Raw genomic sequence first — 16,099 nt, forward strand, 5'->3', positions numbered from 1 at the left:
AACTAGAATAAGCCACACTAAACCATAACTTTAATTTAACAAACCTACTAACCATATTCCAAGTCTTCCTACCCCAACAATAGTGGGGATTAATAAACTTAATATTTTTTTATATAAAACCTCCTCATAATCAAGAGGTTCAAAGTCTTAAAATAGAAGAGAACAACATAGAAAATACTGAGAACCAAAAACCAAAACAAAGGAAGGGAAATATTAAGCTTGTTTGATGTTCTCCTAGTCTTCATTTATGTACCTAATTTCTTCTATCTAGTCCACAATCGCTCTGACACTCTTTAACTCTTCACTATTTTCTTCCTTAGCTTGGATCACCTTTTTGAGTTTTCTTTTCCCAAAAATAGCCTTTCTCATCATCTCTTTCTGAACTTTTCAAATGGAAGACACAACCACTCTTGATTCAAGACTGTGACTATAGATTTGAACTTTATATTTAGGTCATCAATCTTCTCATTAATTTCTATAAATTTATTAGGGTAATCCTTCTTAAAATCTTCCATTCTCCTCTGAAAATTTAGTAGGGATTTCTCCATGTCCCCAACCTTAGTTTTTTCATAAACTTTAATTCCCTCATCAACTCCAGTAATCCCTAAGTCCACCACCATTCTCTTTTCCTTAAGAAATTGGGTCTCATCATCCGTTTCTTCTACCTTCGCATCAAAATGAACTTCATTAGAGAAATAATAACTAGATTTCTCTGAAATTTCTTCTTCTTTTGTGTCTTCATCCTTATCTTCCATTTGGGAGCTATGAGATTCCTCCTTACTCCCTCCCTTTTGATTCTTTCCTTTATTTTCTATTTTTCAGCCTCGTAGATCTCCTCTCACCTGAGCTAAAATTCACCTTTTTCCTTTTAGAATCCAAATGTCTCTCTTCCTAATTTTCCAAATTCATCTCCCCATCATGCTTATCAATTTTGATAATATCTTTTACAAATTTCCTCTTTTTATGGGTACTCATAGGGCTAGACTTGGTAGAGGCATTTTTTGTTTCTTGGGGTCCTTGATCAACAAGGATTATTCCATAGAGATGCAATTTATCTTTAAATACTTATAGGAGTGAGGGTTATCCGAGATTTGAGGAGAATCAATTTGGGTTTTCTTCATTAGAAATATAGAGCTTTAATAACCACATAAGATGTGGGAGCTTTAGGTGTACTAGGGTTTCAATGGGCATACGACATCTATGAAAACCTGAGTGATGAGTGCAAACATGGTGGTATAGGACAAAGATGAGCCCTTGGTGGATATGAGGGATGCCCCCCAGGACAATGCTATTGATCAGAGAAGAGAACAAGAAGAAAGGGATGTCAACCTTTTCCCCATGCCTTAATATGTTAAGCCAAAAAAATGATAGACATGATAGGTAGTATAATGATCTTCAAGAGTAAAAAATTTGATTAACAAGTAAACAATGGCACCAAAAGGACTAGGGAGAGAAAGTCTATTGAATCCATTACCAGAGTTTATTTTAACTAGTTCCTCCATTTCTTCAAAGAACTTATGCCTGAATTTACTATAGTTCATCATGCTTTTCCTTTTCAAATGAACACCAACACACTCTAGACCCATAGCTTCTCCTATCTATTCTAATGTCACCACAAATTTGATGCTCCCAATAGCCACTTGACCTTTGTTCCAAGAATTGGAAAACTTAGTAGAGAGGATCGATTTGTGGCCTTTCATCGCATGGATATAATAGCGTAATCCTTACCTAAAAAAATATCCCCAAATTTCATTATTTTTCTCTAGCTCTTTGCAATTTCTTAGTTTAACATGTTTCGGTGGGCCTCCCATGCTATTCTCCTTCTCAATAATCTAGTTGGTATCCTAAAGTCCCACTTCCAACTTGATAATACTTTTCTCTGCAAATTCACTCAACATGGCAACTTTCTCCAACAACTAAAGAATATGGATATTGGAGGGTAACTTAATAGGCAAAGAGGAAATTTCCATCACCAAATAAGGATGACAAAAAAAAAACTCTAGTAGCCATCAAATCGGTAACCATACCATAAATCCTTCTCTCAATCTTTGTGTGATACATCTTCATATACTTGGCACTATTCCTTCTGTCAATATAGAAAATGTAATTAATAATGATGACCTGCAACACATATAATCTTGGTTTAGTGATGTACTTCACATCTCGCTTCCATAAATACCCGACATCAAAATTATTAACAATCTTGGGAAATAAAAGGTACAAATTTTGGGGGTGATACACATAATGATGCCTCATCATTCAAACAATAAGGAGCATAATTTTTAGATTCATAGGCCAAAAGGTAAAATTAAAAAAATTATTAAGATTGGCTCTCAACAAAGGCCTGCTCAAAATTTTCCTTGTATTAAGCTTGGTAATAGCTTCCTACCGATTCAACTTCTTTATGGTCCACTTGTCATTCTTCGTCACTCTTCCTTTGGTTCTCCCTTTAGTTCTCTTACCATAGACCTTGATATTTTTTATTATCATTTGAAACAATTTATCTTAAGTCATGTGTGCACTCCATCCGAGTCACCATTTTCCAATCCTCATAGTCAAATCCCCAAATTGCCAAATAGTTAGAAATTTTTTTCCTTATCTCATTGTGTGTTTAATAATAACTTTATTAAAAGATAAGAGACATCTTCTATAATATGGGATAACTAGAGCAAGCTCCAATGACAGTTAGCTTTGTTTAGAAGGGTATCAATTATAAGCTTCAAGTCTCCTTCCAACTCAATATCATCAACTTCTAATTCCTACAATGTTTTTATTCCATACCACATTGTTATACCCTCAACATAGTTATTAGACTGTATTCCCAAAAACTTAGCAAAGTTGATGATAACATCACCTTTTCAATCTCTAATAATATCTCCTGCTCTAGTAACACCCAAATTGCCTTTAGAACATTCATCCACATTGCATTTTATCCATCTCTTCTCTAGCGGATTCCTGTAGCAGGTTTTAGTTTTCTATATCTCTTGCCAATTAATATCAATCAAACTCTGGTTTATATTGCAAGTTTTTTTCATCCTTAACAATCCTGGAAACTTGAGACTCTTGGGGAAACTAGCATAATTTATGCTTTCTCTGATTAATGTCTTATATATATATATATATATATATATATATATATATATATATATATATATATATATATATATATATATGAGTAAAGGTACAAAATATCAAAAGTTAATCTCCAGAGTAGAAATTGGAACATTACAAGCTCCAATGACCAACTTACTAAAAATAGAAATCTTCCCAAAATAACAAATTTACACCGAGAGAACCCTTATTGAAGAGACAAACCAGATAATATTTTGGGTGATGCAAAAACCCTTACACCTAGGATGCTCTTGCATCATTAATAATGACAATTATTATTATTTTATTCCCTGTCTAGTCTTATGTTAATATAGTGAATCCTCGGTATTACTCCTTAATTAATTATACATATGGTTAATTACTATTTTTACCCTCTGTTCTCCTTTACATATTGTGATCAATATTATCTTCAAATTGTAACAATTCTAAATCATATTGTGATCATTCATTTCTTCTTGATGATTTGATTAGTATTCCTCGTACAATTTCTTCCATAAATTGATGAATATCCTCCTACATCTTTCATAATTTTTTAGAGTAATGATGATGCATTTTCCATAAATTAATTCCAAATCCTTTTCTTATATCAAATTTCCTTAATTGATGTTCTATGCTTATATCAATTTGCCTCAACTATGATATATTTTGGATCTCTGTCTATTGTTGTGTCATTAGAACATGGTTATATAAACTTATTCATAATGATCTTTTATAAAAGGAAATATCATGCTTATTATTTGTAAGCTCTTCGTTGACTAGTCTCAATGCTTGTGATTGCTAGGCTATGGGACTGACCCATTGATGATGTTTTCTTCTCATGATTAATATCTTGACCCATATACTATTGCTAATAAAATGATTCACTAGCAGATATTTGTTTATCACCACTAACACTAAGAAATGGTTTGACCCACCAATCAAGTTAAGAGACTTAGACATGTTTTTAACTTATCAAGATATGATGGAATTAACATGATTCCTTTCATCAATAATTTTCATGAGGTAATCAAACAATATAACAATTTATAATTTATTTATCTATTATAGTTATTATTTATTTATTACATTTAATAGTTTATTATAATTACAATTATATATATATATATATATATATATATATATATATATATATATATATATATATATATATATATATATATATATATATATATATATATATATATATATATATATATATCCAATCTCAAAAGGGATTATTACAAAAATAATTTGCAAAACTCTATTATGACCCAATGAAGCCAATATTTCAAAAATATCACAAGAAGAGGAAAATGGTCTTATTGGGCCCATCAGTGAATCCAAATTGAAGAAATTTTTCATCAATTATTATTGGTCCATCCACTAGGAAAAATTTGATACTTTTGAAGTGGATTTTGTTTTTTTCTTAGTGGTGGTTGACTACCTTAATGTGACCACATAATTAAAAGTATGTGGATGTTTGCTACAAGGAATATAGGTGAGAATAAGGGTAATCCATGGAGGTGGTGGCGCTATTAGATTCATATTCTCCAAATGAAGAATCCTATAGGCAGGGCACGATTTAATGAAAATATTAAATTTTAAAATATATTATATTTTAAATGCATCTCATAATTTTTAATTATTTACATATATCCTATCTTTTTAATTATAAAAATAAGGCACAATTGATAAAAAAATAAAAAGTAAAAAAATGTTATATAAAAAATAAATAAATATGTACTTTTAGCTATATGTAAACAATTAGCAAGGTTATAAATGAAGGACCCCATCTCCAACATAACAATCCACACATAGAAATCAACAATAACGTCATAATAAATTTTGAACTCAGATACAAAATTTGTAATATTACATTACAATTATTACACTAAACCAATCTACTAACAAAAAATAAATAAATATATTAAACATAATTTTTTAAAATAAAATTTATAAATATCAAATATTTGCAAAGAATACAAGAGATTAAGAATGTCTTCAACTTTGATTAAATGAATTTCATCTATCTTTATTCAATTGAATTCTCTGTATTGAAATAAAACAACACCATGACTTGGTATAATTATATTATTTGTTCTTGTTCCAACTCCAAGTTTTTAACCACTCCAAACCTCATGATACATATGCCTCAAACTAGACTTGGCAATAGTTCCCATTTCCTTTTCAATTTGTGTTATACTCAATTTAAGTCATCTTGGAGTTACATTGAAGTAAGCAATGTATGCTTCACCTATATATATGAGCTTTAATTAAAAAAAAAAAAAAATGTCAAAATTAAAAGGATCATAGAACAATTGTAAACTTCAATGTCTTTGAGAGTTTTTCAAGATTACAAACCTTTTCGCCCAAATGACTTCCAAATGCGTACCTCATTTACATCACTTGCACCTATATAAATTAATTAGAGATAACTGATATTAATAATAAGTTGAAGGTCACATATATATATTTCTAATAAAATAGAACATACTAGGATATTAGTGAAAGTGTACCTATTAGGCTCTTCATTTGGACACATAGACTGGTATAGCTATTATAGAGGGCACCATCCCCCCTTAATTCTCATAACTACAATAAAATTATTTAATGAAGTTAATAAAATTGTTAAGAAGTATCTTGATGACTTATAATATGCAAGTAATTCAATCAAATAAATTTACTAATTTTGAAGCATAAAGTTTTGAATGTACTTTTAGAATTAATACCTAAGTTAATTTGTATGGGTTACATGGAGAAAAATAATAACTTTGGACATTACTATAGTTAATCATGTGACTTAGAGAGGCATCAAAGCACATATTTATGGTTAAAAATTCTAAAATACTGAATTTTCCATAATGTTTTCTATTACATATTTCACAAATGCTTGTTATTCACAAATTATATTTCTAAATGATTCTATGCATGATATAAGTGTAAAAAGAGACTTTACAAAGATATGTTTGATTCTCTTACATTGATGGAGGAATGCTTGTGTTTCGATAGAAACATTGATATGAAACACTCTTTATAATACGCCTCTTCCAACATATTTGATTTGTTTGTTTTCTCTCAAAATAGTGACTTTTTTTTTGCTCTCTTACAACTATAAGATTTTAATCCCAGCCCAAAACCCTTTTTATTTCTAGCATCAAAAGAAGTCCCCTCTTGATCAAGGGATGTTGGACTATAAATTTCAGCACCCTGGGATAGTGAAAACTTAACACATGGTGGTACTATAATTTGAATTATTTCTTTACAATTCATACTCTTCATTTTAAAAATAATCATGTATATAATAACACTTAAAACATACTTGTGAATTATTGCTACTAAAACTATTTATTTTGAGTAATGTGGGATTTGTGATAAGATCAAATGTTGTATGGTCAATAGTCCTCAAGTCCCCTCCAAACATAGGAGATTTTTCCATTGCTCATAATATCATCTAGAAAAAAGATTGTAAAATAGTTTAAAGTCATTTAATAAAATAAAATTTATGATAATAAAACTAAATTTAATGTCAAATTATACTAACTTGACTTTTTTGTTCATCCAAAGTAAGATTGGTAAAGCGACATGGTCCATAATTTGCACTTGAAATTCTTAATGATTTATTATTAAATTATGATTGAAAGATGTTATAAGATTTTATTATTTTCATACACCCAACCTAGATTTTTCTTTATTAAGATATTACTCAATAAAGAATATAAAAATAGATCATACGTAAAGGATATATATAATTGTCTACAACTTGATTGCAATAAAGAATTTTAATATCACTTAAATAAGAATATGTCAAATTTTAAAGCTGGATATAATTTTACACTTAATGAGATGAAGTGTTAAAAATAAAGTAGAATTAACCATTTTTAGTGATGAAAACAACTCATTAATGAAAGAATATTCAATGAACATTAAAAATGACCTTTGAAAAGAAGGAAAATAAGAATATTTTTTAGGTGAACTAGGTCTTATAGTTGAACTACACTTTTGTATTAAGTAAGTAATTACATATAACATAGTTTTAATCATTTTTAGAGTAAAAAATACATTACCAGGATCTGTGAGTGATCCAAATGGAAGCATATTCAAGTCTGGCCAAGATTTTCCCATCAATTTGGAATGAGCAAAATCCCTACACACATAATGGAAACTTATATAACTTAAAAATAACATGATATGGATTTTAAGATATATTTCTAATTTATAACAAGAATGCTAGCTTAACAATGAAATATTTTTCTCACCTTGAAACATTGAAGTGTAGGTATAAATCATTAAACTTGTCCCAATCATCATTTGTCACTCGATACATATTGACGAAAGACCTTATTTTCTTAGCCATTCTTGGTGTGGCATTATTCCTACGTGAAAGAGAGTAAACAATAGAATGGCCAGTCTCCCTTATAATCTAAAATTAAAATACCAGTTAATTTATATTTCAACCATCAACCAACATAAAAAGAAAGCTTTATTTTAGATATAAAAATTATTGTAATTATTAGATCATTTCAATAATATAAATATAATATTTGTATTTATTTGATACAAGAAATAAATAAAGAGAAATTTAAGACATTACATTAATTTCTATTTTATTTATTTATTATAAAATATTAATAAATTTATATTCACAAATAATTATATAATTCATAATAAAAATAATATACAATACCTTAGATACTGTCCTTATTTCATCTACTTTTAGATTATCTCCAAAGACACAATCATGCTTCACTACAAATAATTTAAAAAATGTAAGTGTAGTTAGTCATAAAATACTAAAATGATAATTGCTAAAACCTAATTTCGTTGTAGCTAAATTTCATTTTCCTTAAATATAATACTAATTCATAATAGTTAAATTTCATCTTAACAACTCTATGGAGGTTCTAATACGTTTTCTTAATATGACACTAATAGGTTTGTAAACAAATTATTCTTGATTGCAAATATATAAATATTCAAAAGAAGGTACATGATAGTGAAAGTGTTTGATACAATTATTATGAATAAAAAATAAAAAAATAAATGAAACATCTTACCGAAATCTACTTCCCATTCAACATATTGAGTATACAATGATCTCAAGAAGGCTCTACTAGCGCCCAACTTAAGATTAACACTCATGAAACCTTTGGGCATCCAAGGACATGCCTCTTTTACCAAGCCAATGTCTTTTTGCAGTCCAGTTCCTACCCCCTTCCATATAGGGAAGACCCTATATTAAAACAATACCATAAAATGCAAGCAATGTGTATTTCTTATTGTTATTACCTTAATTTACCTCATTAAATTATATATATATATATATATGTATGTATGTATGTATGTATGCATATACATATACATATACATATGTATACATATAAATACATATACATATACATATACATATACATATATATACATATATACATTCACACATACACACACACACATAGATACATACATATACATATGTATATGTATATGTATGTATGTATGTATGTATGCATGTATATGTATATGTATATGTATATACATATATACATATACATATACATATATATGTATATGCATATATTTATATATACAGCTCTATATATATAGACATATTTACATCTATACATACATACATATAAACATAATAAACATAATAAACATAATAATAATAATAATCAAGAAGGAATAGGCTTAACCTTACTACCCAAAATAAGGGTGTTGGCATTCACCGCTTGAAAGCTAATACCATGAATAACATGGATGCCAAACTTTAGTCCCATCCTGTGCACAATGTCTGCAATCAGCTTGAAACCTTTTCCTCCCTTTGTAGATGGCCATCTTACAGGATCTGGAACTAATCACCCCCATTCATCTATAACATCAAATCCTGGAGAACTTTAGCTTGCTCCGGGCACATTTTTCCTATACCAAAGAAAATCAAATACAACATACTATAATAGAATATTGTTAGCTTTTAATTTAAATGTAACAATATCTTTAAAAATTGGAAGATCCATTTACGGATGAGAATAGCGATATATATTATTAAACATTAAAAAATCAATAATTACTTTAGAAGAATAATTGAAAATTTTCGTATTAAAATTTTAATTGTTTTCTAATTATTTTAACTATTACAATTATTATTCTAAAAATCAGAGGAAAATGAATAAAAGCCAAACGCACATAAAATTTAATCACTATATTCTATCTTAAGCTTAAAATAATAGTTTAGAGTATAATAAAAATTAGTTGAAGAAGATAAACTATTTGTTGGTGGATTGTTAAAAAATATACTTGACTCTTATAGGAAAATGATATCATTTAAGGGTCCAACAAGACGAGAAAGAGTGAAGGGTTTAGTCATGGTCAAAACTGAGGAAGTGGTTTCAACTATCATCGGCGTGATAGGGGAACAGTTTCAGGAGAGGGCTAAAGAAAAAATCTGGATATTAATCTTGTTTTTGTTGCGTGGGGTTTGGAATTGAATGAGAGCACCCAAGAAGTGGGTAGGATAACACACACTCTATTTGAAAGAGATTTACTTGATGGGATGGAGTCGATTCTAGAATAGTCTATCCCAGGGATTGGCGTGGATCAGAGCGAGTGTTTCAAAGATGAGGATGAGGGGTGTCATTTTGGCTATGTTCTATTTCTGCATTGGAGGGCTAAGGTTGATAAGCTCCTCTAATGTTTAACAATGCAGCTCGACGACATGGAAAGGAGTGAAGGAGGAGCTGTCACAGCATGAGCTGATACGGAATGATGGTGTTGGTGCACCAATAAGGAATGTGCCTTGTTGAAGATGCAAGCAATGCAGACGAATAGTTGTAGAGATGGTGGAATGGATAATGATGGCAACGAATCCTTTTTTGACCTTATTTTGTCAAGAACTGGAACGCTGTGGTGGGCTCATGGCGGGGATGTGCCTCTAAATGGTGGAAGATCGACAATTGCCCATGTGAAGGAGGATAGTGAAGCAGGACGACTTGTGATGCAGGTTTTAAAGTACAAGGCGAGATAGAGGGAACTTTTTGGAAGCACTGCAACAACCTGGAAATCGATATTACTTCGCGTGTTGACCTACTTTTTGAAAACACTGGATTTGTATTTGGTGATGGATATAGTCTAGTTTACCAATATTATATTTTTTATTATATACTCATGAAAATATGTAAAGCTTGTAGAGCTGTTACCAGAGATACGATAGAGGTAGAGTGGATAGTTTATGTTCAGTATGGTTTAGTAGGAAGTTGCATAACGAATGAACATTTATTGTAATGAATGATCTTCTGTAGATGATGTAAAATTTATTTTTAGTACAAAAATACCTATTATTTACCCAAAAAATAAATAATTTATAATTCAATTTTATTTAAAATAAATTTATTATTTTTTGGATCAATCTTGTATAGGTATTGATATTAAATAAAGATTTTTTTTCAATAAAGAATAAGTATTATCAAGTTTTACAAATAAATTATTAATATAATTAATTTTTAGTTTTAAAGAAAAATAAAATGATAGATTATTTTTAATCTAACATCAACATTCTTAAAATTTTTGAAATTACATGATAAAGATAATTTTTAAAAAGAAAATTTTATCATATAAGATATAAGAAAAACAAAATGATATATGTTTTAATCTAACTATTAAAGGAAAACATATGAGATATAAGTCAAATAAAATAAGAAATTAACTTTAAAAAAAATTAATGCTATTTATAATTAAGAGATAAAAAATGCAATTATAAGATAAAGATGACAATTTTGGTAACTCCTAAAAGTGATCAATTAAAAAAAATATAATTCTTAATATTTTATGAATATAGACAATAAAAAGCATTTTATCTCCCTTTTAAATATTTTTTATAGTGACATGATTGAGACAAAAAGTATCTATCTATATCTATATTTATATATTGGTCATAAATTTATTTATAGATTGATGGTGGTGGCTTTGACTATGAACCACAATGACATGTCCTTGTTGCTTGATGTTATTAAGCATACATGGTCTCTAATATTTTAGATTTAATGTGTGGGAGTCAGTATCATTCCATTATTATTTTCTCCCCTCTCTATTTCCATGGTGATCTATTCTTTTCATGAGATTCTCTCTCACCCTCTCTTACATTTACTTTTCCTCTACTTGTTTGGGATCCCATCTTAAGCATGAATGAGGAATCTCATCCACCAAATGATCCTAATAGTGGTAGTCAAGTTAGGTTGAGACAATGAAACCAAAAGCTAAATCCTTCAAAGATGTGGTTGCATGTGGCAATTACACTATTTCTTCATCACTTGTCAAGTGCTTAGTGTGTTCAATTGATGATCATAATTGATAGAAGAAAGACATTAGTAGAGAGAGATGAAGACAAGGTATGTTTCCTCCTTCTAATGGTAAAAACTTCACCATTTTCCTTAATGGGGAAATTGTTGAAGCAATTAATGTGAAATCTAATAGACATAAGCATATAGCCATTTTCTTTGTGGATGTACATCCTCTGAAAATTTCATCATTAATATTTTTTGCAAAGTTGGATCTTGAATGTTTGTAAGAAAAACTAGGGTTTCATACTACTTTTTGTAGAATATTGCAAAAAGGGCTATTTTAAAATTTTTTCTTTAAAATTGTAGATGCAAAGTAATGTAGTTAAAAAGAATACTGAAATATGGGTAATTGCAAATTTAGAACAACATTTTGGTCCCCAAAGCCATCGATGGTGAAGTCCTTGCATTATCAAGCTCTAGATGGTTGACAATTAAAAATATTCCAGCACTTCTTTGGGCCTTTTATTCTCAACTTAAAGGATCATTTGGTGACATCAAAATGATAGAGAATGAGGAGTGACCTACTGCAAATGGATGTAAGAATCTTGGTCTCTCTATATTTGAGCATTGATATACCTAAGATTGTTAATGTGGAATTGGATCTAGCACCTTCTCATGCCTTATTGAAACCCTTGGTGGATGAAATGCTTATTTTTGGTATACAAGCAAAGGGAATCTTATGAATAATTTGTTATCTTGAAAAGGAATACACAATTGAACCCATCCATAGCCCAAGTGAACCTTTGCACCTGTGCATATGCATGCCTCTCTAAATTTATCCCCTATTATTGATGGTTATGTTACCCTTACTAGATTTGCTAGAGACATTGGTAATTGTGACACCCAAGGTGTTGTGGAATATGATTTCTCATATTTAGCTTTGTTGGCTTGCCTAACTCTCATGTTCTTGGTGCCCACATACACACATCCTGTCATGCCCAAAATTTAATAGACAAATCACAACCAATTTTTTTTTCATAAAAATTATTATTATTATTTATTTATTGATTTATTTTAAATATTTTATTTTATTCTGAAGCATATACTTATGAAGCATATATGAGAATACATATTGACAAAGGTTAAGAGTTCAAAAAAATACCAACAATTATGCTTATAAGGTCACCAAAACCTTTAGTCTCATAACCGAAGTGGCTCACACATGGTAGACGATTCATGTCTAAACCACATTGAAAATCAGGGAGCATTTTATTGATGTAAGACCCTAACTAGATGAGAAGAATAACTAATTATGCTCTCATTGTTAGCACCTTAGGGTTCACTAGATATCCAGTTCAGATCTTCAATTAGGTATGAATTGGAATCTTAGGGTAGGCTTATGTTAAAGGTACACTTACTGAAGTTATACAAGTATAGGAATTATGCACCATAGATTATTGTCATTATTAGATTAATGTACATATAGTATATTAGGTTGCTAGGGTAGATGGGAAGACAACATATTGAAGCATGTTATGAATGTGTAGAAGACAATATTTGTTTGCTAATATATTTTAATTATTTACTATAGTTATTTGATGAATTTCAAATTTCAAATTTACATAACTCAAAAACAACCTACCATTATAAGAAAACCAAATAATTATTTATTTATTTTTAATCAAGTTGTATTCTAAAAATGAACAAGAAATATAAACTTATTAAAATCTAACTAAAGCTAAATATTTTATTCATTATAGGCTTTTTCAATATAATTCAATATGTAATTCATTATAATTAAAATTAATATGATCTATTTTTTATTAATTGGTTGTTATATATAAAGAGAACTTTGATAACTCAAATTGAATATTTAGACTAAATAGAGTAACAAATACTAAAGTTAAAACTTTAACTATAAACTTATCATTTAATCATATTAGAATTAATGTCATATTTTATATAGACTAACTCACTTATGTATAAGAAATAGTTCAATGTAAGTCATTCACCAACATTAACTTAGACAAACTCTCCCTTCGTCCTTAATAATATTTTCATAAAATTTTACATCTCACTTTGCTCCCAACCATAAGTTTTTACCTATATCATTATTATTTTGAGTGGTAATTAGTATGCTCACATTATGTAATGCTTATGTGTATGTTATTACATTGAATTTCTAAGCATGTGTGTAGAAGGACGTATAATTGATGGCTAATTCATATCTCTAACTTATTTATGTGACAATTCCTTGCTGTCATGCCCTTTTCCCAAGTGTCCAACTTGCCTACCAAGAAATGATAATGATTGGTAGGTTGATCCCCATCCTCCAATCGAATTTGGAGCTTTTTCTTGCCCCCCCAAAGCACATGGTCACCTAGTATAATGGGATAGGGTTTTGACTTATGTCAGGATAGGTCTTTACTAAAACCTTTTTAGCATGCACCCATAGTACATAGAAATAGGGGTCAAATCACCTAGGTTAATGGTTTAAGTTTAGGGAATGTATTGTTTGCTTATTTTATTTCATTGCATTAGCCTATAATTCATAGCATGAGGTGTCCTTTTAGGTAATTATTCAAGTAGTCCCATTAGTATATATTTTATTTTAATTATCATTGTCTCACTTGTATTTTTTGGATGTGACCTGTGTCATTGCTCTTTTTGATGAATAGTCCTTTTCAATTAATAAAATTTACTAAGATTACAATTCACAAAAAAGGGGCCGAGGGATACAGGATCACCCAGTGAATGAGTTCAAACGGCCGAAGCCGGGATAAACAACATGGCCTCAGCCAAAAACTATACACTATTCATAAAAAAAAAAACACTTTTAACAACCTCAGGCTGCCAAGGCAGTACCAACAGAGGGAGGAGGATCATCTTTGTCAGGAAATCCCCACGCATCAGTGGGATTGTGAGGCAGACTGGGAATAGTCCAGCCGTCAGCAACATCAGTAGGGTCTGGGGTAGTTGCAGTCTTCGCATCCTTCTTGTCTGGCCGCGTAGGAGAAATTACCAAGGCCAGTCGAGGAAATTCTCTAGAGTGCGCTCGTCCAGGGGGAGGAGCCAGAGACCGGCCAGAAGCCCGCCCAGGGGGGGGAGCTCAGGACTAGTCAGAACCACCACGTGGTGGGGAAGTGGAGTGGAACCTCCAATTTCCATGACCACCACTGGGAGAGTGGTGGCAGGGACCCTGGGAGTGTGGCGTGTGTGAATGGCGGCCAGAGGACTGGTGTCGGGAACGGTGACTGCGAGACGAGGAGGCATCGGTCGAGGCATCTAGAGGCACTCTGGCAATGGTGCAAGGAGCATTGCCCCAATGTTTTAAGAGTTCCTATAAGTGTGCAACCTCCAGGGAAACTTTATTAGCTTGCACCTATATCTGCATAATGACATTGTTACAAATGCATGCCTTAGTGTACATTGCAATGTTAACATCCAAAAAATTGTGAGTGAATAAAACTGCATTCCTACCTTTCCATAGAGAAAACAAAATTTCCATCCTAAAAGTATGCCAAATCTGGGAGAACTTCTGAGGAAATCTGGGGGAATCACCCAGCAGGATCATGTGCCATGAAAAAGGTTCGGGCCTAAAAGGCTTGAAAAAATCATGAATCCAATGCCAATAATTCTGATCACGTTTGCAAAACCAAAAAATATGTAAAAAGGACTCAGGTTGGCCATAGAAGGGGCATCTGGGATCAGGAACCCCAATGTGCTTGAGCCGAGGCCCTAGGGGAAGACCTTGGAAGGCAAGGCACCAAGCAAAGTGTGCAGTCTTAGGTTCTGTAATGGCACTCCAAATGGTGTCGAACTGTTTTCTCCATTGAGAAAGCGAAGAATGCAAATGCCACCGTTGATTAAGCATGTCCACCATTGAAAGGTGGGGTGAAAGCCATCTGTATCCCATATTGGGCTTATAATTGGTAAATGGAGTGGTAGGAAACCACTTCCAATCATACCACCAAGGACGAACAGACTGAATCCCCACTTTATGAAGTAAGTGCACATGGATGGATGACAACAGAAGGTCATAGGTTTGGCGATCGGCACGAACAAGGCGGTATTGAACTTGCATATCCTCCCATGACTTGAAATTCATAGTGACTCTTGAAAAAATGTCCTTGGTAGTGCGGATGCCACGTTTAAAGAAACGCAGAGCACTGGCACCTTGAGTCTTGGCAAGAGGAGTACCCTAGAAGGCAAATAGGGGAGACCACCAAATGTTCTGTTGATTTAAGGACAGCCCATTATGAAACTCATCACCAGCCCAATGAAGCCAAGGTTTAACAATTTCCCAGGCTTTCTAGATGCTCTTAATAACAAAAGAGCCCTGTATGACCACTGGTTCACACATAGTGAGAAGGGTCTAAAAACCAATCCCCTTCCACGCTGATCTGTTAGTAGGGAAGCCTGAAGAGATGCAATGCCTAACAAGAATTTTCTAGGCTTCATCTCTAGAAATAGCTTTGATAATCCATTTAGCACAGAGGGAAAGGCCCTACTTCCGAGTGGAAAGCAGGTCGAGACCCCCAGATTCCCTTGGGAGACAACAGAAATCCCAAGCAACTCCGTGAAAACCATGATGGTAAGAACCAGAGGCCCAAAGAAAATCTCTGAGCAAATGTTCTAATTTGAGATAGGAAGCTTTGGAGGGAGCCCAACAAGAAGAATAATACACATGGGTGGCAGCCAAAATCTTAGAACAAATTTGGAATTTACCAGCAAGAGAA

The 16,099-nt window shown here is 31.5% G+C and overlaps 1 pseudogene; it reads right to left on the minus strand.

Moving 5' to 3' along the window:
- The window catches only part of LOC149580546 (uncharacterized), a 131,790-nt pseudogene extending 122,306 nt beyond the window's left edge, over window positions 1-9,484 (minus strand).
- Window positions 9,485-16,099: the final 6,615 nt, after the last annotated feature.

This window comes from Cupressus sempervirens, chromosome 1 (genome assembly GCF_028749045.1).
Source record: "Cupressus sempervirens isolate cs-2001-9-10 chromosome 1, ASM2874904v1, whole genome shotgun sequence".
In the NCBI taxonomy this organism is placed as follows: domain Eukaryota; kingdom Viridiplantae; phylum Streptophyta; class Pinopsida; order Cupressales; family Cupressaceae; genus Cupressus; species Cupressus sempervirens.